This window comes from Nycticebus coucang, chromosome 5 (assembly GCF_027406575.1).
Source record: "Nycticebus coucang isolate mNycCou1 chromosome 5, mNycCou1.pri, whole genome shotgun sequence".
In the NCBI taxonomy this organism is placed as follows: Eukaryota; Metazoa; Chordata; class Mammalia; order Primates; family Lorisidae; genus Nycticebus; species Nycticebus coucang.
The window spans coordinates 57,639,558-57,649,882 of record NC_069784.1 but is presented as its reverse complement, the minus strand read 5'-3'; positions in this window follow the sequence as shown (position 1 = coordinate 57,649,882).

The window sequence follows — 10,325 nt, the reverse complement described above, 5'->3', positions numbered from 1 at the left end:
AAGACATTTGAATTCTGCATTTAGTAAGTTTCGCCTGTACCCATTCTAAGATGCACCGTAGGTGTAGCCCCACCAATTGTCCTCCCTCCACCTCAACCTCCCCCCTCCCCTCCCCTGCCTTGGCCCTTTCCCTATATTCTTGCGCTATAGTTGGGTAATAGCCTTCATATAGGCACTTGGGCTTCTTCCATGACTTAGCAATTATGAATAGGGCTGCAATAAACATTCTGGTACAGATGTCTTTGTTATATTGTGCTTTTTGGTCTTCTGGGTATATAACTAGTAAAGTAATTATAGGATCGAATGGCAGGTCTATTTTTAGATCTCTGAGTATTCTCCAAACATCTTTCCAAAAGGAATATATTAGTATACATTCCCACCAGCAGTGTAGAAGTGTTCCCTTTTCTCCACATCCATGACAACATCTCTGGTTTTGGGATTTTGTTATGTGAGCTAATCTTACTGGACTTAGGTGATATCTCAAAGTAGTTTTGATTTGCATTTCTCTGATTATTAAGGATGATGAGCATATTTTCATGTGTATGAAGACCGTGCACCTGTCTTCTTTAGAGAAGTTTCTCTTCAAGTCCTTTGCCCACCCTAAGATGGGATCACTTGTTCTTTTCTTGCTAATATGTTTGAGTTCTCTGTGGATTCTGGTTATTAAACCTTTGTCAGAGGTATAGCCTGCAAATATTTTCTCCCATTCTGAGGGCTGTCTGCTTGCTATACTTATTATGTTCTTGGCTGTGCAGAAGCTTTTTAGTTTGATTAGGTCCTAGTAGTCTATTTTTGATGCTGCTTCAATTGCCTGGGGAGTCCTCCTCATAAAATATTCATCCAGGCTGATTCCTTCAAGAATTTTCCCTGCACTTTCTTCTAGTTTTTATAGTTTCATGTCTTAAGTTTAAATCTTTAATCCAGTGAGAGTCTATCTTAGTTAATGGTGAAAGGTGTGGGTCCAGTTTCAGTCTTCTACAGGTCACCAGCCAGTTCAACCAGCACCATTTGTTAAATAGGGAATCTTTTCCCCACTGAATGTTTTTAATTGGCTTGTCAAAGATCAAATAACAGTGAGTAGCTGGATTCATCTCTTGGTACTCTATTCTGTTCCATACATCCACCTCTCTGTTTTTGTGCCAGTACCATGCTGTTTTGATCACTATAGATTAAAAAAAATAAAGTCACATTTTGAAATCTCTACTATCTAGGCATTGAACATCAATAGCTGACAATGTCATAAGATGAGAGAACCAAATATTATGTGTTCCTTGTTTATACTTCTATTACAGTTCCCAAAAGTATTAAAATTTATGTATATTTATGGTGGAGAAAAAAGTGGGAAAAGACATACACAGAAACTTTTGAAAAGTAGATAGACTAATGCCCCAAAACATATGAAAAATGGTCAACGTCTCTAATCATGAGGGAAATTGAAATCAAAACCACAAGGAAATATCACCTAATTCCAGAATGGCTTTTATGAAAAAGTCCCCAAACAACAAATGCTGGTGTAAATGCAGAGAAATAGGAACACTCATACACTGTTGGTGAGACTGCAAACTAGTACATCCTTTATGGGAAATAGTATGTAGATACCTCAGAGACTAAAAGTGGACCTACCATTTGATCCAGCAATCTCACTACTGAGTATTTACCCAAAGGAGAAAAAACAGACATTTTATAAAAAGGACACTTGCACTCAAATGTTTATAGCAGCACAATTCACAATTGCAAAGATGTGGAAACAACCCATGTGCCCATCAATACATTAGTAAAATGTGGTGTATGTATACCATGGAGTACTACTCAGCCATAAGAACTAGCACCTCTAATATTAAATTAGAACTAATTGATCAACACTTGAATGCACATAGGGAAATAATGCTTATTTATATAACGTTTATATATAACAGTTATAAAAATCAAATAGGAGGGAAAGAGAGGAGGTAATGGGTAAATTCACACCTGATGGGTACAATACACACTGTCTGGGAGAAGAGCACACTTAAAACTTTGACTCAAATGGCACAAAAGCACTTTATGTAGCCAAAATGCTTGTACCCCTACAACATTCTGAAATAAAATAAAAAGGAATAACTAAAAGTGAAAAAATAAATCCCAGTCCTATGACCTTAAAAGATGGCCCCGGGGACTAGGATTCAAGATATTTTCCTTATCACCTTCCCCATGGTCATCCCACATGATGACAGATGGTTCCAGGGATAACTTCAGAAAGTTACAAAAATCAAATACTCCCACGCCCCAGAGGAAATTCTTTCAGAGTGCTTGAAAATGTGGTTAATTGTCAGGAAAATGTTGAACTGGAATTTTTGGTGCAAATTGGGTGTGATAATTGTTTTCAGGAAGAGGATGAAATATGTGAAAACAAGTAATCTTTTGGAATTTGTTTTCTCTTTCCAGGCTGCACCTAGGATAAAAGAGCCTGGTTGGGGGCGAAGACAGGGTAAAACGGCAGACGAGAAAGGGCTTTTGGCTGAAAGCTCCTAGTACAACTGAGGAACGGAAGGAAGGCAGGCAATGCTTGGCATGGCGTCCTTGCCTGGAGCTGTGGCTTGGGGTGTGCAGCGAGGTGGTGAGGGGCTGGATACAGTACATGAACCAGAATGGCAGAGTTCTGACACTCTAGGCAAGTTTTCACCAGTGGGAGTGACCGGCTCCAGCTCAGAGGTCCAGGACGGGAGAAAGCCGTTTTGCAGTTTTCGGTTCTCAGGGGAAGCTGCATCTTGAGAGGAAAGCCTGGAAGAGTGGGCATACCTGAACAGTTTACAGTAGCCAGATGTGAGGGCTGGTCAGACTGGATTTGCCACCAGTTTGGCAGTGGTAGAGAGGGCATATTGGGAAGGTCTTGGCAGCCAGTGGGTGGCCATTGTAGGAAGGTCGAGAAAGTCGCAGGACAGGCCTCCTACGGGGACACAGCCTTCTTAGTTCTGCCTGCTGGGATTGGACCTCCAACTGTGAAAGGCTCAGGGACTCCCGCATCCCATGGGAGCTGTTGTCTGGGGGCACGCTGAGATCTGCCTCTGAAGCACTCTGAAGAGCTTTGAGATCCCAACCCCAGTGGGGTCTGAATGCTGAGGAAATAATCAGGCGATCAGCGTGGACAATTAAGCTGGGAAACAGGTCTGTGCTAGGGAACTAGAGAGAGGTTACCAGTCCCTTAAATCTACAGCACCACCTGGTGTCCTGGCATATATTACAACACAAATATATTCCCACTAAAGTTGGTCCCTTCTGCCATATATATATATGCTTTTATATATGTATATATATAATTTTAAATTTTTTATCTTTTTCCTTTTTTTTCTTTTTTCTTGTTGTTTAATTTTTTTTTCTTTTTTTTTTATTAAATCATAGCTGTGAACACTGATATATTCATGGGGCATCATTCACTAGCTTCACAGACCGTGTACCAAGTTTCACATATACCCTTGTAAGATGCACCGCTTTTGTAATCCCACCAATCCCGTTCCCTCTACCCACCTCCCTCCTCCCTCCCCTCCCTTTCCCCCTTCCCCCTATTCTTAGGTTGTAACTGGGTTATAGCTTTCATGTGAAAACCCTAAATTAGTTTCATGGTAGGGCTGAGTACATTGGGTAATTTTTCTTCCATTCTTGAGATACTTTACTAAGAAGAATATGTTCCAGCTCCATCCATGTAAACATGAAAGAGGTAAAGTCTCCATCTTTCTTTAAGGCTGCATAATGTTCCATGGTGTACACATACACCACAATTTATTAATCCATTTGTGGGTCGATGGGCACCTGGGCTTCTTCCATGACTTAGCAATTATGAATTGGGCTGCAATAAACATTCTGGTACAAATATCTTTGTTATGATGTGATTTTTGGTCTTCTGGGTATATGCCCAGTAGAGGGATTACAGGATTTAATGGCAGATCTACTTTTAGATCTCTAAGTGTTCTCCATATCTTTTCCCAAAAGGAATGTATTAATTTGTATTCCCACCAGCAGTGTAGAAGTGTTCCCTTTTCTCCACATCCATGCCAACATCTCTGGTCTTGGGATTTTGTGATATAGGCTAGTCTCACTGGAGTTAGATGGTATCTCAAAGTAGTTTTGATTTGCATTTCTCTGATGATTAAAGATTATGAGCATTTTTTCACATGTCTGAAGGCCGCACGCCTGTCTTCTTCAGAGAAGTTTCTCTTCAAATCCCTTGCCCAGCCCCTCCCCTTTTTTGTCTTTCTTCTTTCTTTCTTTTTTTTTTTTTTAATTTCTTCTTTCTTTCTTTATCCCACTTCCCTTTCTCCTTTATTTGATACAATGATATTTTTAATTTACTTTATCTATTCTCATTTTATATTGTTTCTATTTTCTTCCCCCCCCCCTTCTTTTCATTTCTGAGAGCTGAGGTGATACAGCTGTTGTCTGGCAGGTAGGCCGCAGCAGTAGTCTGGTTCAAAGGGGCTAAGAGACATTTTCTACCTTTGGACCTAGGAAAAAAATTTTGACACAATCACACTGAAAAATTTTTCTATTTTCTTTTCAAAATAGATTTGTATTTTGTTTCACATTTATTCCTTCTTATTTTTTCTTTTTCCTCTTTTTTGTCTCTTCATATTGTTGGGAGAGGAAGAACCTGGCTCCACTCAGGCTGGTAAGGAGTGCTTGATTTTGAGAAACTCACCCAAGCCAGCCCCTTAAAATTCTTAAATTACAGGTCTGGCATTAGCATCATGTTTATCAATACCATTTCTTCCATCATTCTACCCTCTCTTCCTGACTTCCTTCTCTCCTGTTCTTTAAGTTTTTTTTCTGTTAAACCCTTCCTTTCTTTTTCTCTTCTTTTACTCTTCACTTCATATTTCCTCTTTCTTTCTTTTCCTCTTGTTTCTCCCTGCTTACTCTTTACCTTTATTCTACTTCTGGCCTCAAACCAAGAGGCCTCTTTATCACATAAACTCTGAGACAAGCTAATTTTAGGCAAAGGACGAAGTAAGAAGGAAAAAGGAATACAAGGAAGTGAACAAGTAGAAAGCACACATGAGGAGGAACCAACAGAAAAATTCAGGCACCATGAAAAACCAAAATGGAGCAACTCTTCTAAGAGATCACAAGGCAGCTTTTACAGAAGACTCCTCCTATAAGGGAAGTTGATAGAAAGGGAATGTAAAATGTGGATGGTTAAAACAATGAAGGGAATGGACGAGAAAATAGAAAGACAAAACCAAAAGTTGGATGAGAGATATGTAGACTATAGAAAGGATACGGTGGAGCTTAACGAAATGAAGGAGACAATCGGGGAATGTAAAAGTGCTAGAAAGTATCAAAAATAGATAGATCATGGAGAAGATAGAACATCTGAGCTAGAGGATAAAGTGTGTTTGAGTTAACTCAGGTAGTGAAAGAGGCAGAAAAGAAGAGAGAGAAAGCAGAGCAGACACTTAGAGAACTAAGAGAAGCCATGAGGCATTCATACATATGAATAATAGGAATACCTGAAGGAGAAGAAGATTGTCCCAAAGGAATGGAAGCCCTACTGGAGACTATCATAAATGAAAACTTCCCAAGTTTTACTAAAGATCCTGACATACTTCCTTCGGATAGATAATTGAACCCCAGGGCATCTCAACTCTAACAGAGCTTCCCAAAGACACATTGTAATGAACCTGTCCAAAGTCAAGATGAAGGAGAAGATTCTGTAAGCACCTAGAAGTAAGTGCCAACTGACCTATAGGGGCAGAGCCACCAGGATGAAAGCAAACTTTTCAACTGAAACTTTCCAAGCCAGAAGAACATGGTTAGCCACCTTAAACATCCTTAAGCAAAATAATTTGCAGCCCAGAATTCCGTGTCCTGCTAAACTTAGCTTCAAAATTGATGGATATATTAAAGCTTTTACAGATATACAAGCACTGAGGAAATTCACCACAACCAGGCCAAGTCTACAGGAAATACTTAGACCTATTCTCAACACTAAACACTGCACTTTACTTACCACCAAAGTAAACACCTAGAGTCTGAAGGTCAGAACTTAGCTTCCACAATGGTGCAAAGAATAAAACTACACAACAGACTTTCTCATAACAAGATGAGGAGAACTTTACCGTACTCTCAATAAACATTGATGTTTACTCTCAATAAACATCAATGAATTGAATTCACCACTGAAGAGACACAGGATGGTTGACTGGATAAAAAAGCACAAGCCATCCATATGCTGTCTCTAGGAGACACACATAGCCTTGAAGGAAAAATCAAGACTCAGGGTTAAGGGACAGAAAACAATATTTCATGCAAACAGATATCAGAAGAAAGGAGGGGTTACAAGCAGATTCAAAGCAACCATAGTTAAAAAAGACAAAGAGGGTCATGTTATACTGGTCAAAGGAACAATACAACAAGATGACATCTCAATTTTAAACATTTATGCACCTAAGGTGAAATGCTTTCAGATATATGAAACAGACCTTGAGGGGTCTGAGCAATATGATATCCCATAACACTTTAATAGTCGGGAACTTCAACACCCCTCTGATGGAACTGGACAGATCCTCTAAACAGAAGCTAAACAACGATACAAAGGACTTAAATGTGACCACAGAACAAATGAGATTAATAGACATATACAGTACACACCATCCCAAAGCAAAAGAGTAGACTTTTTTTTTTTTCATCAGCTTATGGCACATATTCCAAAATAGATCACATCCTAAGATACAAATCAAACCTCAGCAAAATTAAGAAAATAGAAATTATACCTTGTTTCTTCTCAGACCACAAGGTGGAACTCAACTCCAACAAAAACATTCGTCCCCACACAAAGGCATGGAAATTAAACAACCTTATGCTGAATGATAGTTGGATTCAGGAAGAGATAAAAGAGGAAATCATTAAATTCCTCAAACATAACAACTATGAACACTCAAGTTACCAAAACCTGTGGGATACAGCAAAAGCAGTCCTGGGAGGAAAATTTATTGCACTAGATGACTACATTCAAAACAAAGAAAGTCAGGGCATCAACATACTCACAAACCAACTTATGGAACTGGAAAAAGAAGAAAAGAAATAACCAAAATTAAATCAGAGATTAATGAAATTAAAAACAAAAGAGAAAAATTTCTCTTAATTAACAGAAAAATTTCTGTTAATTCAGAAAATTAACAAAAGCAAAAAGTTGTTTTTTTGAATAAATATATAAAATTGATAAACCTTTGGCTAGAATAACAAGAAACAGAAAAAAAATCTCTGGTAATCTCAATCAGAAATGTTAAAGGGGAAATAACAATAGATGCCACAGAGATAAAAGAGATTATCTCTAACTACTATGAGAAACCTGTGCCCAGAAATTTGACAATGTGGAGGAAATGGATCAATACTTGGAATCACACTGTCTCCCTGGACTTAAACAAGAAAAAATAGATGTCTTGAACAGACCAATTGCCAGTACTGAGATCAAAGACCAATAAAAATCTCCAAAAAAAAGAAAAAAAAATGCCTTGGCTCAGATGGCTTCACACCAGAATTCTATCAGACCTTTAAAAAGGAGCTTATACCCATACTACAGAAAATATTCCCCAAAAAAAAATTAGAAGGAAGGAATCTTCCCCAACACAATCTATGAAGCAAACATCATGCTGGTACCCAAACCAGGAAAGGACCCAACTAAAAAGGAGATCTTCATACCAATTTCACCAATGAATACAGATGCAATAATTCTCCATAAGATCCTAGCCAATGGATTATAGCTTCTCATTAAAAAGGTCATACATTATGATGAAGTAGGTTTTTTCCCAGGGATGCAAGGCTGGTTTAACTTTAGCAAGTCCATAAATGTAATTTGCCTTATCAACAGACGCAAAAACAAAGATCATATGATCCTCTCAATAGATGCAGAAAAAGCATTCAATACAATTCAACATCCTTGAGGCAACAACAACCAAAGCAAATGGATAACTTACACATTGAGAAAGGATATTTGAATATTTTGATTCAGACAAAAGCTTGATAACTAGGATCTACAGAGAACTCAAATTAATAAACATAAAAAGAGCCAATAATCCCTTAAATCACTGGGCAAGAGAGATGAATAGAACCTTCTCTAAAGAAGATGGACGAAAGGCTAACAAGCATATGAAAAAGTGATCATCATCCCTAATTATTAGAGAAATGCAAATCAAAACCACCCTGAGATATAATCTAACCCCAGTGAGAGTGGCCCTCATCACAAAGTCTCAAAACTGCAGATGCTGGTGTGGATATGGCGAGAAGGGAACTCTTTTACAGTGGTGGTGGGACTACAAATTAATACAACCTTCTTGGAAGGAAGTATGGAGAACCCTCAGAGAACTCCCTTTTGATCCAACAATCCCATTGCTGGGCATCTATTCAGAAAGAAAAAAAAAATTTTTACCCCAGGGACACTTGCTATTTATTGCAGTTCAATTTATAATCACCAAAATGTGGAAATAGCCTAAATGCTTACCAACCCAGGAATGGATTAACAAGCTGTGGTATATGTATACCACAGAATACTATTCAGCCATTGAAAAATGGAGACTTTACATCTTTGTATTAACCTGGATGGATGTGGAACACATTATTCTTAGTAAAGCATCACAAGAATGGAGAAATAAGAATTCTATGTACTCAATTCTGTTATGAGGACAATTAAGGTTCTAGTACACAGTGTGGGGTGGGGGATGGGGAGAGCTGAGAAAGGGAGGGAGGGAGACACTGTGGCATCAAGGCATGTGGTGCACATTTTGGAGGCAGGACACAAATATAAGAGGGTCCTTATCTAGCAAAATCAATGTAACCTGGTTTTCTGTACCCTCAATGAATCTCCAACAATAAAAGAAAATTCAACATCCTTTTCTAATTAGAACCCTGAAGAAAATAGGCGTCTAACACATTTCTTAAACTGATAGAAGCCATCTATAACAAACCCACAGCACTTTTCCACTCAGAACTGGAACCAGACAAGGTTGTCTGTCTACTATTCAACATAGTGCTGAAAGTTCAAACCAATGTGATGTCAAGAGAAGGAAATAAAGTGCATCTACATGGGGGCAGAGGAAGTGAAACTCTCCCTCATTGCTGCTGATATGACCTTATCCTTAGAGAACCCCCAAAGACTCAACCGGAAGACTCTTGGAAGTGATCAAAAAATACAGTAAGTTTCAGAATACAAAATCAATGTCAACAAATCAGTACCTTTTGTATATGCCAATTACACCCAAGATGAGAAGCCAATCAAAGAGACAATTCCCTTCACAGTAGCTTCAAAGAAAATGAAATACTTAGGAATATACCTCACAAAAGAGGTGAAGGACCTCTACAAAGAAAATTATGAAACCCTAAGAAAAGAAATAGTAGAAGACATTAACAAATGGAAGAACATACCATGCTCATGGCTGGTAAAAATCAACATTGTCAAAATGTCTATATTTTCCAAAGCGATCTACAGATTCAATGCAATCCCCTTTAAAATACCAACATCATACTTTCAAGATTTGGAAAAAATAATTCTTCATTTTGTATGGAACCAGAAAAACTCTGTATAGCTAAGGCAATTCTTAGTTATAAAAACAAGGTCAGGGGCATCAGTCTACCAGACTTTAGGCTGTACTACAAGGCCATAGTGGTCAAAACAGCATTGTATTGGCACAAAAAGAGAGACATAGACACCTGGAACTGAATAGAAAATGGTGAAATGAAACTAACATCTTATAGCCACCTGATTTTTGGTAAACCAAACAAGAACACACACTGGAGGAAAGAATCTCTAGTCAATAAATGGTGTGGGGAGAACTGGATAACCACATGTAAAAGACTGAAACTGGACCCACACCTTTATCCACTTACTAAAATTGATTCAAGATGGATAAAAGATCTAAATTCAAGGCATGAAAAAATAAAAATCCTCAAAGAAAGTGTGGAAAAAACACTTGAAGGTATCAACCTAGGGAAAGACTTTATGAGAAAGACTTCCATGGCAATTGCAACAACAAAAATAAACAAATGGGACTTAATTAAACTGAAAAGCTTCTGTACAGATAAAGAGAAAACAACCAAAGCAAAGAGGTGACCATCAGAATGAGAAAAGATATTTGCTTATTACCAGTCAGGCCAAAGCTTAATAACTAGAATCTACAGAGAATTCAAATTAAGCAACAAAAAAGAGCCAACAAATTTCTTATATCAATGGGCAAGAGACATGAATAGAACCTTCTCTAAAGAAGACAGATGAATGGCTAACAAGCATATGAAAAAATGCTCATAGTCACTAATTTGCAGAGAAATGCAAATGAAAACCACCCAAAGATATCACCTGA